This window comes from Solea solea, chromosome 3 (assembly GCF_958295425.1).
Source record: "Solea solea chromosome 3, fSolSol10.1, whole genome shotgun sequence".
Classification (NCBI taxonomy): Eukaryota; Metazoa; Chordata; class Actinopteri; order Pleuronectiformes; family Soleidae; genus Solea; species Solea solea.
In genome coordinates this window covers 15,976,583-15,993,227 of record NC_081136.1, presented here as the reverse complement: position 1 = coordinate 15,993,227, position 16,645 = coordinate 15,976,583, and the positions used below count along the sequence as shown (strand labels likewise).

At 38.9% G+C, this 16,645-nt stretch overlaps 1 protein-coding gene across 8 annotated transcripts in view; it reads left to right on the top strand.

Moving 5' to 3' along the window:
* The window catches only part of kcnip4a (potassium voltage-gated channel interacting protein 4a), a 123,835-nt gene that overhangs the window by 61,120 nt on the left and 46,070 nt on the right, over positions 1-16,645 (top strand). The window contains exon 1 of one of the 8 annotated variants that reach the window (XR_009239890.1): positions 14,126-14,380. The exons of the other annotated variants lie outside the window; for them this stretch is intronic. The gene's annotated coding sequence lies outside the window, so the exon portion shown is untranslated. Of the gene's footprint in view, positions 1-14,125; positions 14,381-16,645 lie in introns of those variants that run through there. 8 annotated transcript variants of the gene reach the window in all.

The window sequence follows — 16,645 nt, the reverse complement described above, 5'->3', positions numbered from 1 at the left end:
AGATGTATTGGTAAATACTGTCATTACTTTATCAACTCTTGATTGTTTGTGTGTGAACACACTCTGCCCCTGATTGGCTTACCAGGAAATTTTACTGTATCGTAAGTAAAGTAAAGTAACTTTGCAGCTTCATTGAGTTCAATTATAGTAACGTGCCACATTCTATTGTCCGTAACAGTAACAGCATTGTTACGATTATTAGTTATTAGAATGGTAATTGGTTAGATTACCCCGTTACTGAAACAATAACGCTGTTAGTAACATTATAAAATTATAAAACCACATGGTTTAGTGCGGAAGCAGTCTCGACAGTCTATCAGTCACTTAGTCACCCCAACTGTCGTGGGTTCGACCTTCTCCGAACGTTTGGATTTGGTGCTTTCCTCACTTTTAAACACCATCCTAAGCTCACTATCTTAATGGCATCATTTCACAACTCTCTGACATTTTAAAGGCAAAAATGATTAATGGATCAATTAGCCAAAACACTTCACAGGTCACCTCATGATTAAAATAATGATCATTTGCAGTGTTCATTTGAATTATGCTGCAGGCACACACTCCAAACCTTCCAAAAGATAGCTGGTATCAGTGGAGTGGCAACGAGGGAGGCAAAGCATGTAATTGCTTAGGGCCTTGAGCTGAGAGAGGTCACCCAAGAACAGCTCATTATACAGCAATGTCAATTTTGCAGAACCCGGTTAAGTTTTTATGACTGGTTACAAGAAAGCGTCAAACTAGGCCTAATGCAGCTGGACTTCTTCGCTTTGCTCCATGTATGGTAACCCACAAAGTCAAAAACACCCCGCTCCTCAGTCCTGTTCATATTCCCACAGCTCTCATCTCACATGTGGGTGCAGACATGGAAATAACTCTGAAAAATTGATGGACAGTGCACTGAGGCCGTAACAGAGACTCCCAGACTGGTGTGTGTTCTCCGCCAGAGCTGCATGAAAACAATACAGCATCAGACTCCCACTTGAAAAAAACCCATGCAGCTTCAAGTTCTCAATACAGTACTGTTTGTCAGAGATTCCCTTGACATCACTGTGTTTGCTTGCACTCCACCATGGGAAATTTTCCTTTGCTACATTATTCCACTTCCTTGAAAATTAACATATTAACACTTGTGCAGAATTCCCTTGTACCGCCGAGACAACCAGTGTTAATGCACCGAGCCTTGTCCAACCTGCAGAGTAGGTGACTATACAGTAATTGACTCCTGCAAACAGCGTAATCAAATTTAGTTGCATAATTGCACAGATCGGGGATGGTTTCCAACCTTGTGTTCTAATTTAAAACCGAAGCCGTGAAAAGCAATGCTGCCACGGCCCACGTGTCTCCTTCTCATGCCTGGCTGAGAAAATGAATCCCTCGCTCAGGAGAGTGGGGACATACTGGGATGTATTTGCCTCCTGTATTTGTCATATGCAGTTGATTGGGTAGACTTGAGGGGTAGTGAACAATGAATATAGACCTACTGAGTATACATGAAGGGGGCATTGAGGAGAGGAGACATTAGCATCCATCATTAATTATTAGACAACTGGGCCCAAGGCATAGATGTGTAAAGGGTTGCCAAATCCAAAGATGAGAAAGAAGCAAATCAGTCGTGTTGGTAGTCTTTTTTTCATCTTACTTAAAGCTGCAGTGCCTAACATTTGAATATACTACATTTGAAGTATTGTCAAATGAGTCGGCTTTCTGTGTTTTCTCAGTGTTGTGATGTTTAGATGTGTTGGGTGTGGAAAAAGACAAGATTAAGATATCTACTACTACTAGTTTAAAGCAAATGTTGCTTTAAACTAGTAAACCAGTTGAATGGTTTTGGTTCTTCACTTTGATTAGTGTAAATTAATACTAGGCCACTTTTAGGATTGGCTTTAACTATAAGTTAAAAAACAAACCAAGTGACACTACTTTGGGAGTACTATAACAAACTATAATTAATGCAATTTATAGTGTACATTTGTATCAATAACAGTCAAGCACAAGTGACTTGGTCCGGCAATGTGTCGGTGTATAAACCCACAAACACTCTCTCTTTCGGGTCTGATAATGATTGCAGATGAAGGACGTGACGTGACATATTATTATATAATTTCTGCCCTTGACGACCAAACAGAGGTACAATAATAACGTCAACAACAACAAAAAAAAAATCAACAAATGTTAGAAACTGGAGCTTTAAGCTCTCCTTGTGGTATGTTAGCTCTGTATAAGGTGTTTCTGTTTGGAAACATTTCATGGCCCTTATATATCATTTTTGCATCTTTGCTTGATGACATCTCCATGATATTGTGTTTCACTTATCAGTGATATTCCAGGTGCTGCTGCTCTCAGGCTTTCTGTCTGTCTGAAAATGTAACTCTGCCCTCAGTTTGATGTGCAGCTTTAAATCGAAGGAAAGGACGAATATTTAAAGGTTCACTTGTCGTATTCACACCTAATCACCCGCTAGACTCGGAACGATTGGGGACTCTGTTCAGTTGGGGGTTGCAACATTCAGCCAGTCCAAGTTTGCTTTCACACTGCACTTTAGTGAAATGACATAAATGACCCACATAAGGGTAAAACACAGAGTTGCATCACATCCTATGGTTTTACGTGAACATAAGACTCAGACATTTCTCCCGTTTGTGCTTACCCACAATGCCCTGCGTTGTACCCACAATGCCCTGCGTTGTAGTCCGCTTACTGCAAGGCCTATGTTTTAGGTGCCCCCTTAAGACGCTTTAAACACTGTGGTCGGAGCCCAAAAGGCCTGTTCAGAAATCCATCAATGGTTGACTCAAGCAAATTGACCGTCCTTTTATAACCACCTTAACCACATACTCCCTCACATCCACATATGGATGATCAATGAGCCATGACTGCAATAACCTAAAGACGGCTCTAACTCATAACTTGACTTTAACGACCACAGCTGCCAGCATCAATATTGGAGCACCGTTGTGCACCTTACTCCTCCAAATGATGTCTGTACCATTAACTGCTGCCCCCGAGGGAAAGCATTATATTGAACTGAAACATCTCAGGGAGGAGTTCACTGTTAGAGCTCAGTATTTACAATGCAATGCATAATTCACACAGACATTTCTGCCAATCAACTTAACTTCATGTAATTTTTATGAGCAGGAACACAACCTCATTCTGTTAGGTACACCACAGGTGGACTGGTTCTGAAAATACCTTTGATAGGGTGGAAAGTTTGTCACTATCGTGTTTAGACCTAAAGGTTGTCCTATTTCGATTTTGAGCAAACATTGTGTCCATTAGTAGTTACACAGCAGAGGATTGTTGGTTGATAATTAAGAGGGTTTTGCTTTCAGTTATGCATGGCTTATTTTGAATGGGAAGCATAGGTGGTTTACCTCCTGTATCGACTTACACGCCACAGTTTTGCTGTGGTGTATTTAAATCAATCATCAGGAAAGTCATTTCATTTTCATCCTTCTGTCATGAAAGTTTTCTTTTGGTGTATTTCCACTTGCACATTCAATTTTTAATCGTGTTATTTTTCTTTAAAGCCGCTTTAAAGTTCGAGAAACGTCACTGTTGCTGCTGCACACAGGTACTTCCGTGTTTTTGATGGATGCACCTAACCATCAAATGGAAATATTCAGGTTGTGTTGTGCATCATTTAATGCCTAGTTCTCTAAAGTTCCAGCCAGCGCACAACATAACGCCAAGAAACACTAACTTCTGAGAGTTCAAACTGCATGACAACATGAGATTGAAGATGAAAGAGAGGAAACGTATTTGTTGGGCTGTCTGTGTTCTACTACTACAAAATGCTTGAGTTCTGCCTCTAATGGTGTCTAAAATGAGTCAGCCTGATAATCCAAGCACTTTTTGTACGGACTAAAATGTGACTGTTTAATACCAGCATTTGGCAGTGTTCTCAGAATCCATTAACGCAACATCCACCATTAAGCAAAACATCACTTTGTTCTTTGTTGCCCTCTCAATTTCAACCTCCACCACTGCTGCAATATTTGTATTTATCAAAGAATTGAATTTCCTTTATCTCAGCATGTAGAGAGACTCTTACAGCATTAGTCCCGGTGTTCATTCCCTCGCTTCCTCGCGAATCAGTCTGACAGGACATGTACTGTAGCATCCACTCCAAGACAATCTGTGGCCATCAGTGCTGAGCATCACAGAATGAGCACATTACTGAAATGACGCTGGAATAAAAAGGCATTCAAAACTATTCAGCATATTTTCTCTCACTCTCCCACCATGTATTGTAGTCTAGTCTTCAAAATAAAGGTACATGTCCATTTGTTGTGCTTAATGGCTGTCCTCTAGCTTCAGGTGAAAGACACTGAGAATCACAGAAAAAAACCACATTCCGAAATAAAGTATTTTAATGTAAACAGACTTGTGTGATTTGGAAAGGCATGAGACGCACACACACAGTCTAGTTTCCACTCTCTATCTACAAGGATTAATGGCCAAAGGCTGTTGGCTCAGGTTCGGCTTTTAAATTCAAATAGATAACCCGTGTTTCCAGGGAATCCTCCTCTAATCGTATTTTACACTGCTGCAATTTACATTTTGAAAATGTCCCTGCCTTCCTCCAGTACATCGGATAAGACTTAATAATAAGTAAATCAACCGTTTTCACCAAACATCCTCATTGTTCGTTGTCAGCCCCTGAAAGTGAACTGACGACTGGATGAACAACATGATGAAACCCATGCTGTAACCTCGCCGAACTGACATGTAATCTGGCCCTGATGTGGGAAACGTAAGGGAGATGGTTGATACTTGAGAGTTGCTGTACAGCCACTGGCACTGATAGCGTTTGGTTACAGGGTACAGGGCTGTGCATAGAATATGGCTTGACAACACATTTTGGCCGGTGAAAAGGATTTCCCCTCCACTTTCTGGTTTATTAATAGAGCTAACGTATGTCGGGCGGGTGCTTGAGCGTCACCGACACGGTTCGTGTTTCACCTGTCACTGTTGCTGATGAGCCGTCATCAGAGGCAGCCTAATGGATTTTAGATGAGATCACAGACACAGGCAGTTGATGAATGTATCATCTGTGGTGCTGTTTGTAGCCATGGTGCAGTCAAGGGCCATTCAAGGTTGTCTGTTCAAGGATAACAGCATATTTCCAGCAACTATCCGAACTTGTTTTGATATTTAAAAGGAGCACAGTCCACTTTTAGGGCACAATATGAGTTCACATAGTGCTGATAAAGGGGATTGTTCACAGGAAGCGTCTAAAACACTTGGAAAAATGCATAGAATAAGTCAGAGGGGCTTTAACCAGGCACTTCCGAGGTTGTCACATTCATTGTTACTAAGCAACCAAAACTTGGGAGCTGCTGAGATGAATGAAGTTGCTGCAGCTTACAGCAGCAGAATAACAACAATAATAATCTTAAATTCCACACTAAGCTAAGTTTGACTTGTCAAGTGTGAAGCAACATTTTACAATCATTTATTATGTGACATTTTTCAAATACTAGATAAAGGAATAGTAAATAATAAAAAGTTTTTATTAAGATAAATTAATAATAATAATCTGCTCGACCGTATCACCAAAAAACAGATTCTGTGGAGTTCTAATCATAGAACTCCCACTGAGTCGTTTCTATCTTGTTAAAACAAAAGAGTTTTCTCCTTAAAACGAGGAACTATCGTGGTATAATGACATCAGTTTATGGAGGACACTCTCTGGACTTTTTTAATCTTCAGCAGGCAGCTGTAATCTGAATCCTACAGCTGTGCACGACAGCACATCATCAAACTTGACTTTAAGGCAATAAAAACAATCTTGTTAAAACAAGTTAATTGTCTCGTTCAAATGAGAAAAGTATCTTATCATGAGAAACTCTCCTCTTCTCTGTGGTAGTTCTGTGTGTCCGTAGGGTACACACAGGGAGACTCGCACATTGTTGACTCACTTTTATAACATTAAAAGTTTCACTCATTGCAAACAGTGGCCGTTTAGAGGTTTAGAGGACTATAAATCACGGCAGATTTAAAGACAGAGCTAATGAACTCCCTCCGGAAAATAATGCTCAAAGTGTTAGATCAGTGTGTACTAATCAATTGTTCAGCCCTGAAACAACTTTCTCACTGCACTCCAAACCTCAGTTATTGGATGTGTTGTTCCCCATTAGCACTTTTAAAAGACAAAACAATATAGCTGATGTTGTTGGTTGAATTTAAGTGAAGGAGCTTTCTCACTCACAATGATTTAAATTTTCCCTTTACCTTTATAATATTCACTACTCAAACATGTTTTTTTTTCTCTTGGACTTATTAAATGAAAGTGCTTGTAAATCTTTGGGTGAAAACAAAGTGATCTGTAGGAAAATCCATCTCATCATTGAGTTATAATAAATCATAAATAAAGTAAAAATCCACCAGCTGCACTTTGGATCTCCCTCTAAACTAAACTGATTAAACTGTGTGCGCGCTTAATACCTCGATATAATTCCTCCTCATTTGACTTCCCTATTCACTTTTTTATTTTCAGAGGAGCACACCTGGAAAAGATAGTGTTGAATGATTAAGTATGCAATATTGGGAAAATAGCTTGAAGTCAGGAGTTACATTTATTGCTTTCGGGGTTTAGGATGTTTCAGATTCATCGGAGGATTAAATTATTTTTTTCATCTAGCATTTCAATTGCTTAGTTAGCAATATTTCGACTGCAGGTTTTTATTAGGATCTGTCCTCTCATCTCTGCATGAGCTTTATAGTTTTTATTTGGAGAAGAACTGCGTGTGTGGAGTTGTGAGCACTTTCTTATTGCACTTCTGTAATGTAATATCCACTGTTGGAAGACGCGGTTAGAGGAACATTGGACAGGCAAAACAAGACCAACCTGCACAGGTTTATTATTTGTTTATTGTTGCTTGGTGAGATTTTCGATCCTGATTTTGTTTCAGCTTGGCCAGATATATTTCACACCTGACTGAGTCAAAAAGCATCTTTCTAGCCGTTCATTTGGACACTTCTGCACGTTGTGTACGGCTCAGTGAACTCTGATCTGTAACAGTGGGCTCAGTGTCGCACAGACAGCAGCTACATGTCACGGGTGTAATAAAAGAACGCGACACAGGCCGGGCCCGCGGGGCGCACATGGCAGCAGGTGGAGCTAATGACAGATCGACCGGAGTGGATGCCATTGAGAATAGCACCCAACTGTAACCGCTTGGCTCACATCCATGTTGGACAGCCCTATAGAACCACTGGTGCAGAGTGTGACTTTGTTTTTGTTCGGTTTGCAGTCAGACTGCAGGAAAGACTTTACTGAGAGTTTACAGGAAAATTGCCTGGTTGAGCTTTTTATTGTGGCTTGTTTTGTACTTGGATGCTGAAGGAAAAGTGCCGATTCTATCTTCAATGTTTGCAATTGCTCAAAGAGGAAGAAAAAAGGGGAATGATATTGACATGATCCATGATGAGAATGATAAGAGAGATAGTAAGGTTATCAGGTAATTATGGTTTTTCTGGCACATGTTTGTGACATTCAGTCCATGATTTATTGTTATTTATTTCAAGGTCCAGTGTGTAAAATGTGGGTGAATCTATTTTAATTTGGCCAAAAGTGAAGATAAAATAATTTTACATAATTGTTATAAAATTAATTGTTTTTCATTACCCCAGAATGAGGCTGTCGTTTTTGTCCACAATGGGAAAAAAAATTGTTTATGCTAATTGAAGGCTTCATAGATTCACCAACACACTTGGAAGGGAAGGGAAACATGAGGGAAATTCAGAAGAGACATTTTACATCAACATCAAATAATCCAAAATATTGCATTCTGCTGATTGCATAGTAGGATTTGAAAATGAGTTTTGGTTCCACCCTGATGTTGTACTCAAATTAAAATACGGAGAAGTTGCCAAATGAAATCCACATGAGGAGGATAAAGCGGTAGAAGACGAGTGAGTGAGTGAGTGATTGAGAAGTTGCCATGGCTTCATCCTCCTTTTTTATTCTCTCCCCAAAGAGCTGTGCCACCTCTGTCAACACTGTGGACAATTAATGCCAAATAACGGATTTACTGGGGTTCAATAAATATGAAAGGAAGTGTGCTTCACTGCTTGGCCCGACATAGAGGATATGAGGTTTTTGTGCCATCCTGTAAAAGGAAATAACCTTTTCACTGGACTACATTTGTTTGTGATTGATGACAGTGAGTTGCGTTGCACACCACGAGGCCCCACTGCCCGCTGGCTCAGACCATCTGGGCAGGTAGCGCTGCCCCGTTGTCACTGCGGCAACAATACACTGTATTATGGTTGGACCCGTCTCGTGATGGTGGCATGTTTGATATTGGTGGCAGCAGAATCTTCAGAGGTGACTGAAAATGCTGAGCGTGCTGGTGTTTTTTATTGGCACATTACTGCTATTCTGTCCCAGGCATCCTTCATTCTGTTTATGTGGTAAACTGTAAAGCTTCGATGTGCAAACTCTCACACACAACATTCCCCTCTGCTGCAGTGCGGCTTCTGCCCCGGGTTCTCTAAAGACAACAGCTACTCATGTGTTCTCTTAGGATGATTTTTTTAATTGATCACTAATTAAAAACAGCAGGTTGCATGTTCTTTAAAATATGAACATCTGTATATTGGGTATATTGCCTTTATGAGTCTTGTAAGGAGCGATTGTGCTTTGAGTAATGACTGCTTGTCTACAGGGAAATTATTAATGCTTAGTAAAGTGTAAGAGGATAACTGTAAGGGTATGATCTTTTTGTCCCAATACATCATAGAAGATTTCCCGTATTACAGTTGTTGTCAGTTTTATTTTCTCTGCGCCAGAATTCATTAACGATCTCTCGTTATGTCTTTTCAATCTCGTTCCTATTCTATATAATTTCCTCTTTAAATGGCTCTGCTTTGCTTGCAATTCTGAAGATATTTTCACATTAATGATCCGGGAAATATGTGACTGTTGCTCAGAGTTTGTCTCCATACTCAGCAGTATAGTCACAGACTGAATCATCTCAAAAACCAATTCTAATGTATAGTGGAAAATAGTGTTTGTGTGAGAGAGAGAGAGAGAGAGAGCTGACGGGTATTCAGTGTGCTTTCTGCATGCTTCGTGTTACGTCACGGAAAAAAAAAAGGACGTCTGCTCTCTATTATTTACATTTTTCTTTTTGTTGCAGGCCCCCAATCTTTGTTGTGAAATCTTTGCTCCATGAAATATATGATGTTAAAAGGCAAGAGTGGTCTTAAACTAAATACCATAAAGATAGTGGAAATGGAAGAAGTGTATGATCGCTTTTAAGATGGCACATGATTGTTGGAAACTAAATGACATAATGCTGAAATGGATATCTCCATTGGTGTTTAAGAGATAGAGGAGGTCGTTTGAGTGCTGCTTGGTTCTTGAGTATTAAACAATGACTCCCTCTTCTGTCCAAAATATGACAGCGCACTTTCCTTCCCTGTTAAGCATCATTAAATGGAAAAAACTACAGCCACTGTAAATAAAATGGATTTAAAAAATGTGAAAAATATTAAAAATGATAAATGAAAATAAATGCAAATAAATATACTGTTGATTCTGTCACAAATTGGCAAACAGTGTTATAGATACACGTGTTTGCTGTTGTAGATCTATCTTTTTATGCTAATTGAATATTGGCAGTCCTCACAGTGCCTACATAAATAAACTATACAAAATATATAGAAGTGTACATAAACAACTATAGATTTTAAAAGTTCAGCCATTCGATGCATACGGACATGAACTCACCCACCTCCTTTCCCATTCCCACTCTTATATACTCATACACAGGCATGTGTAAACGAGTAATGCAGTAACAAACATTGTTTAAATTTTATTATAAGTATCGTTTTGCATAAGAAAAACACCTGATTCCACTTTATTTTTATTATGTGTTACTTATTCTGTCGTATCATATGTATGTGATATGTATATGTCAATATCTTAATGTGTTCTACCGCATTGAATAAATGTCTCAAATAGATTTTTGAAATTTATAAGAAATGTGTTTCAAAGCAGATAAAATATTTACATGCTTTTTAATAAGATGTTTCCTTAGATTAACTGAATCTTTGACACATTTCTATTTCAACAGTATGTTAGACAGTAAGTGAGATGTGAACTGCATGACAGTAATAAGCCCTCCATGTGGTAACTGCTGTCTTCTTGCTTGAGAATAATGTGTTGCAAATAACCTTCTCTAATAGTTTAGGTCTTGCCTCTTGATTTATTAAAGCTCCTCCCTGTCCTGCATCAGTATTATTGATTAGATATCAGCTCAGTGAGTGTTACAGATGTGTCACGCTCAAAGACGATGAGACAAACACTGGGACATTAATATTAAAGTCAGCATTGCGTAGAGAAAGGTGACCTCACTGTCTCTGTTCTGCTGCCACTTGGTGGCCAATAAAAATACTGCTTCTTACACATTGATTTAAATAAACACAAGATGTAGTAAGTTTTCTGTTATGGTAAAGGTAGTATAAGTGTGATGTGTAAGTGAGAGTATGGATTTAGAATTTGCAAAAAAAAGTTTCAACTCTACCATTTAAAAAAATAAAAAGTTCAGTCAATAATAACATACACAGGATTTTAGGATGTGATTGATTTGATTTCTCTTACGAATGTTCTAGTATTGTTTTAGATTACCTTTAGAAATATACTGTTTACTTTACAACCCTGCAAACCCAGGTAAACTTTTCCGTTGTGAATATTTTTTAATAGGGTTTTGATAAATGGATAAATAGGATTTTGATAAATGGCACATGCAATTGTGTTCACAATCGGTCCCTGCATCACTTTGCATAGAAAGCCTATGGACAGAAATAAACTCGTTTCCCTGCTTACACTGCATACTTCCGTGCAAATGGCTGAACAATTAATCTAAAAACTTAATTTTATTAAAATCGCAATACAGCTCACTGCAATTTTCAAATTGCAGGAGGCGCAATATTTGTTCAAGCCAAAATGTGTCAAAATGTCATTTCAGATGAAGTATTATTACACATCTTATTCTACAGACTGAAGTTTCTACATCTTCGTTTCTCACAGCTGCACAAACATCACACATTAATCCTTTTAAACATGTTTTTTTGAATGAAAATGAGAATAATGATGTAAAAATGACCATTCCCTCTGATATCGCAAATCATATCGCATTTCCTGTCAAAATAATTGCAATTCGATATTTATTCAAAATCGTTCAGCCCTAGTGCAAATAATAGTATATACATTTTAATAAGCAATTTAATATGTTCTATATTGTTAACTGAGGTTTTTTCCTGCACTTGTTTTGTACAGCCAACAATCCAAAATAATCACAAAGAAAATTTAGACGTTGGAATCAGCAAATATTTTTGTATTTTTGCCCCTTGATTGACTCTAGCAATTATTTCCTGATTATAAGACAGAAAAGTATCATGGTAATTTTGCTCAGCAGATTGCACTCTTTTCCATATTATGTTCCCCTGCTGTGTAGAAATGTCACCAAGGACCTTTTGAAAGCAGAATGAGCTGCTAACTAGCTTTTCTGTATAGCTGCAGCTCAGCAAACTTTGAGAACATAACTGTCAGCATTGCCTTACACAGACCTTCATCTTTAGAGCCACCACTGAACAGCTTAAACGTGTTATGGTCTTAACTCCTCACGTTGCAGTTGCAGTTTACAGGCTCCCTGTGGATAATGGCTCAAGTGTGTTTCCGTCTGCCTCCGCTCTAAACTCATTCAAATGACAGTGGGGGCAACAACACTTCCACAGCTCTCCAGTCTCTGTCTGAGTCGCCTACGCGCTAACTGCATTTCTTTTAATTAAGTGCTGTTTATGGCATCCCATTGAGAGGAAAACTGGAGAAGGGAGTGTATATCGGGTGGAAGAAAAATCACTTAGAAGTATAGACACCTATCTCAAGTGTGAAGGTCGGCAACAGATGAAATACATACTTCCTTCCCTGTGTTGATCAGTGGACCTTCAAATGACCAGGTCATTGGTGCTCCCTGAGAGACAAAGGCTTTCTCTTTTTAATTCAACTTTATTTCACTTGTAAAACACTCGGGCCGCTGTTGCAATTTTCTTTTCAAATCCCATTTAATCAGAGTGTTGATTGCAGTGTCGAATAATCCTCAGTATGTGTGGCGATGATTTACCCCAAAGACATTTGATTAATTGACCCTGTTCTCTGGAGTGTTGATTTTAATGAGAAGTCATTATTGCTCCAAAGTAATTAAGCTTGTGCCTTTGAACATCCATGCTCAGCTGATTTGAACAAATTCCCAATGTTGGACCACAGTGTAAGAGTTGATGCTAATGTTTACAGAACTTGATTAACAATCTGGGATTGTCTTCAATGTGTGTACACAGATGCATAGGTTAGGGTTGCTAATTTGAGGGAATTTTCCAAATTAGAATCTTTCCATGTGAATTAACAGGAATTCATTAACAGGAATTCAACCTTAATAATCATCTCATTTAAAATATTACCTCTCAATTCTGTATTAAGCATAGCGTTATGCCAGCCAATGCGTAATACTAATGGTTTACTTCAGACAAATAGTATACAGACAAATAGTATAAAGTGAACAGTTTGTGCTTACTGGAAGTCGTGTAGTTTGAATCATTCATAGGATGGAGGTATCTGAGGTAACACAGCGTTGTTGACGACTAATAATGTTTTGCCTCAGTGTTTTTTTTTCTTTCTTTCTTTCTTTCCCAAGGTGATTGGTACACTTATGACACCTGTGTCGTGCTGAGGTAATTGCATCCGTTGCAGGTCAGGCTAAAAATCCAATTACAGAAGAAAGAGGGTGAGCATGGATGATTCAAATGTCCTTGACCTTCCAAACAGCTGTGGCAAAGTCTTAGTGTGAGTGCTTGTTCTTTCATTACAGTGTATGCAGGGGGTTCAGTTTCCAGAGTCTGCCCAACAAGACACTTGGAACATTGATACATTGATGCTGATAAACTTTGACATGTCAGTGTTACCTTACCTTGTGTCTGAGGACTCAGTACAGCATGACCAACAGGAAGCAAGTTAATGGAGTGGGTACAAATTGATGCTTGATTATAGTGGTTGTTCCTGTTCCTGACATGAATGAATTGCACAGGGACTATTTTATTCACTCTATTGTTCTATGTTCCTGTCTCAGGTCAGGCTACAGTGTTTGCCCCCCCCCCCCCCCCGAGCAAAAGAAAGGCAAGGGATTTGGGTCTTACGATGATTCTGACCTCGAGACCTTCTCTATAATCCCGAGGATCTTTTCCAGAGTCGGTCAGACTCTGCCAAATAAGCCAGTACAGGATGAGGCAATTACTTCTTTTCACAGGGCGTATGATAGATAGATAGATAGATAGATAGATAGATAGATAGATAGATAGATAGATAGATAGATAGATAGATAGATAGATAGATAGATACTTTATTCATCTCACATAGAAATTCACATGATGTGAAAACATTGGATTTTGTGCATGGTTGCAAATACTGAATCGGTATTACATATACTTTTTTGAAGGATGGTAGGGTCAATCTCGATGCATTAAGAAGTTAATGAGCCTCGGTAAAATTTTTATGGGCATTCAGAGGAAATCTGTCAAATAATATTTGTGTCATTTGTTCATCTGGTGATTTAATACATTTATGAGTCTAATAAAGTTCATAGCAAACATAGGGACATTCTGCTCAAAGTAATAATCCATTGATAAAATGGCTTGTCACCATATTCAGGTTAAAAAAAAAAAAAAAAAAAAAAAAAGACACATGTTGCATTTGAATACTCGTGGCCACTGTATGGCTTCCTCACCCCTTCCCCAGCAGGGTATGTAGTTAAAAGCGGATAGTGAGGAATAATAATAAGCATGAGCTGGTTTTCCCTCCTATCTCTCCCTCCCCATGCGAGGAGAGATCTGTTAAAAACGGCGGCAGTACCACTCTCCCCAGCATGCTCCTGGCTCCTTCCCCGAGCGCTCAATTAATCTATGTGCTCAACTGGTACAACGTCGCTTTTGCGGTGTAGAGATCAGCTAAGCAAGCTTTCACTTGAGACCGGGAAAGTAGAGGAAGGGAGGGGGCTGCGGAGGGTGCGCGTCAAAATTCAAAACTCAACAGAGGCACGCATGTTATACTCCCACTTTCATTGCTTGTCGTGCTGCCCACGTAGCCAGGGAGAATATAAAGGGGAAGTTTAGACCAGAGACTTTATTCTTTACGTAAGGCTTCCGGCAGCCCTTTTTTTTTTTGTTCTCCATTTTCACTCTCAAGCCACCCGAGTGTGGGAGTGAAAGTGTGTGAAATCTAACAGGACTTCCAGATCACTAAGCGAGAAAGTCTGGATCATGGGGGCTTTAATGGTCATCTTCTCCCTGCAGCCGAAACAAAGACGCAAGACGACAGGTATTAACGATGGGATGGGGAGGAGAGAGTTTAATTTCATCAATGTCTCATAATGTAGGAGCTAAACTGATTACCTTCGAAAATGTAATTATTTGTATAATTTTAAATAGGCTTCTTTACTTCTGCCACCGTTAATATACTTTCACGAATAAATAGTTCATCACTATCTGTGTGTGTTTTGGATTTCCAGAGGGTAATGTCTTGTTTGAATCCCATCTAAATTCATGTTTTCTCACCAGTAGTCCATGAAATTGACCTGGAATTGAAATCAGCCTCCTTTTTTTTTGTGTACATTTCCATTTGAGGTCACTTTTTTTTCCCCCAACATTGATTTTACCATTGCACACACACACACAAACACACAGCATGCCATATCGACTCTCTGCCAACACAGTCGCACAAGCTTATGTTACGTCTCTGTCTCCGTGCAATAATGTGCTGATCGGCATCACCGGCACAGCTTGTCACTTTGTCACAAAAGACAAAGAAGCCCTGTCTTTATTAAAGAAGAGTGAAATATTTAGTGGGTGGCCAGCAGACAATAACTGTCAGAGGTTATATATAAGTGGCTTCGTGGCAAAGATAGACTTGGAATGGGTGACACCAAGTCATATTTCACTCAGGTACGTTGAGGGAGCTTGAAAGCAAAATGAATGAGGGACTCGTTGTAACTCTCTCATGCAATAGATCACGGAGCAGGCACTTATGTGCACTGTAAGCACTTTTCACAGGGACCTAGATAAGAGAACATGGAGGAGAGCAGATTGTATACATGTACTCCATCACATTGATGTGTCTATTGGGGAATAGGTTTGGTTTTGGTTGATAATATGTGAATAGTATTTGGAATGTAATGTCATTTTTTGGATGTTGTTGCTGATGAACGGTAGTAATTCATCCCCTTGTCTATCTTGCCAGTGTGTTTGGTCAGAGCAATGTTATGTCAGATTTGGCTGCAGTTACTGGAGTGTGAACTTCCGTAAATCCAATAAAGATCAGAGCTGCAAATGTTACTCTTCACTCTGGTAATGTATAATATCATCCAGATCTGAGACCAGCTTCCACTCATGTGTTTGTGCAAGCATGGGAGCAAGTCCACTTCACTAATCCACAGTATTAATGCCAGCCAATGGGAGTTCCTCTGAGGACTTAAAACCCAGTTGCCATGACTGTAGAGGAGCTCATGTTCAGAACCAGTTTTATTGTAGTTTAACCCCTAACCCTGAAAATGTCTGTCTATTTTAACCATAAAAGGACCAGAAAATGTCCTGGGGAAATGGGCAAAAGCACTTACGCACAGAACAACTTTCAAGATCTGGCAGTGACTTACAGCTTACTGCATGTTAACAATTGTTTTAACAATTTAAAATGAGGAAAAACAAAAAGTCCAGCAGTTTTTGCATGTTAAATTCGAATTTTGAACAGTTTGAAACATTTACAATAAAAATGTAGTTGTTTTTCTAACTCTCTCCTCACTGGCGACAAAGACGCTGATTCTCCAGGTGAAATTATGGAAAATGATGGCTTTGACGTGCAACTTCTTAGCTTTCGGAAACTGTGAAATGATGGTAGCGCAAAGTGTGCTTGTGCAAATGTGTCTAATTTAACTAGGGCTTGCATAATATGTCCATTGTTTGTTTTTGTTTTTCTGAATCATCAATTGATTGCTTGGTCCAGAAATGTCAGAAAATGTAAGAAACATTTTGATCAGTGTTTTCAAAACGTCAAAATTATGATTTTCTCCATTGTCTTGCTTTGTCCATAAACCAAAACATTTCTGTTTTCACGTTTTTTTTTTTTTGGTGTATGGAGCAAAGAAACCAGAACATATTTAAATTACTGGGGGGAACCCTCAAACGGATTAATCGATTATCAAAATAATCAACGATTAATTCAAAAGATATTTTTCTAATTTGGGTTAAATATTACGGAATCATTGAGGTTTTGTAAATGTATACATTTATGAAGTAAATAATGGAGTATAATATGTATTGGGGCATCTCGTCCTTTTTGGTAGTGGCTAACGTTAAATGCACAATGTTATTTTAGTAATTCAGGTCAGTACAAGGTTTACATTTAACTGTTTTATCAGATTAGGTAACATTCTGATTCACACAGCATGTAGGGTTGTTTAGATGAGGACAACATAACAAAGCATGCACTCTCAAAGAGAGCACAGTGCCACTCCACTACCCACTCTAATGTTTTCCATTCATTTTCAGAGCTGCGCTCATCTACATGACAAGGGTTGATGGTTAAATAAGC